This window comes from Eimeria mitis, genomic scaffold (assembly GCF_000499745.2).
Source record: "Eimeria mitis Houghton genomic scaffold, Emh_scaff3143, whole genome shotgun sequence".
In the NCBI taxonomy this organism is placed as follows: Eukaryota; Apicomplexa; class Conoidasida; order Eucoccidiorida; family Eimeriidae; genus Eimeria; species Eimeria mitis.
In genome coordinates this window covers 560-1562 of record NW_013571486.1, presented here as the reverse complement: position 1 = coordinate 1562, position 1003 = coordinate 560, and positions in this window count along the sequence as shown.

Genomic DNA, 1003 nt, shown 5'->3' with positions numbered 1-1003 from the left:
CAGTAAAGAACAGCCGCTGCAGCTCTGGGAGTCTTGACGGTGTAGACTGAGGGGTGCATGAGAACGACAAGCAGATAGAACACCAACAGACGAAAAGATACAGAACAACGAACTGCAGCACCCGTTCAGCAACAAAAGCTGAGACGCGTGCGCTTAGCTGGCGACGGCCGCTGCTGTTGCTGCAACAGCCGTGCAGCACTTAAGCACACGCGGGCATGCATGCATGCATGCTTGCATGCATCTCTGGATGTATGAAGCCGGACAGCTAGCTAGTTAGCTAGCTTCATTCTTCTCGGCTGCTTGACAGACAGGAAGGTGAATGCACAGAATTAGTCGTTGCGGCTTCCACCTGCTGCTGAATTGTTGCTCAGCAGGCGGTCCGCTGGGGTGTACGTGCAGTAAGCCCATAGCGGACTTCTCCTGCCTCGGGGGTTGCCAATGAGAAAAATAAGCTAACACATGGCTGCTGCTTCTACCGCTGCTTGGGCGCCACCATGCGGGCTTGAACTGCCCTATGCAGCGTGTAACTACGGTAGAAGAACCCGCACATATGAATGATACAATACAATTCATTTAATTATTTCAGTTAAGATACAGTGCATACGAACGATGCAATACAATCTAGTTGGTTATTTCAGCCAAGATAGATGAAGTTAACTCCACTCCACACGCACTGCCTCGCAGGCACCGAAGCAAATACACACAGCAGCGCATGAACAGCCTGCTGCAGTGAATACCAAAGTAGAACACGGCTTAGCCAGAACGAACTCTTTCTTCTCCTCAAATTGCAATTCAAACTCTGCGTGCATGCATAGGCGTATCCATGAATGTCAAAATGCATCCTCTACAAGCGTGCAGAAGAGGGTGGTATAACTCTATTTTCGTATTCATATTGTACGCGCACGCATGCATGTCATGGCGCGTTGTTGTATGAAAAGCTTGTATTTGAGCGAAAGACTATCTATCATTCATGCATTCCTGGAGATGTATATCCTGAACAGTA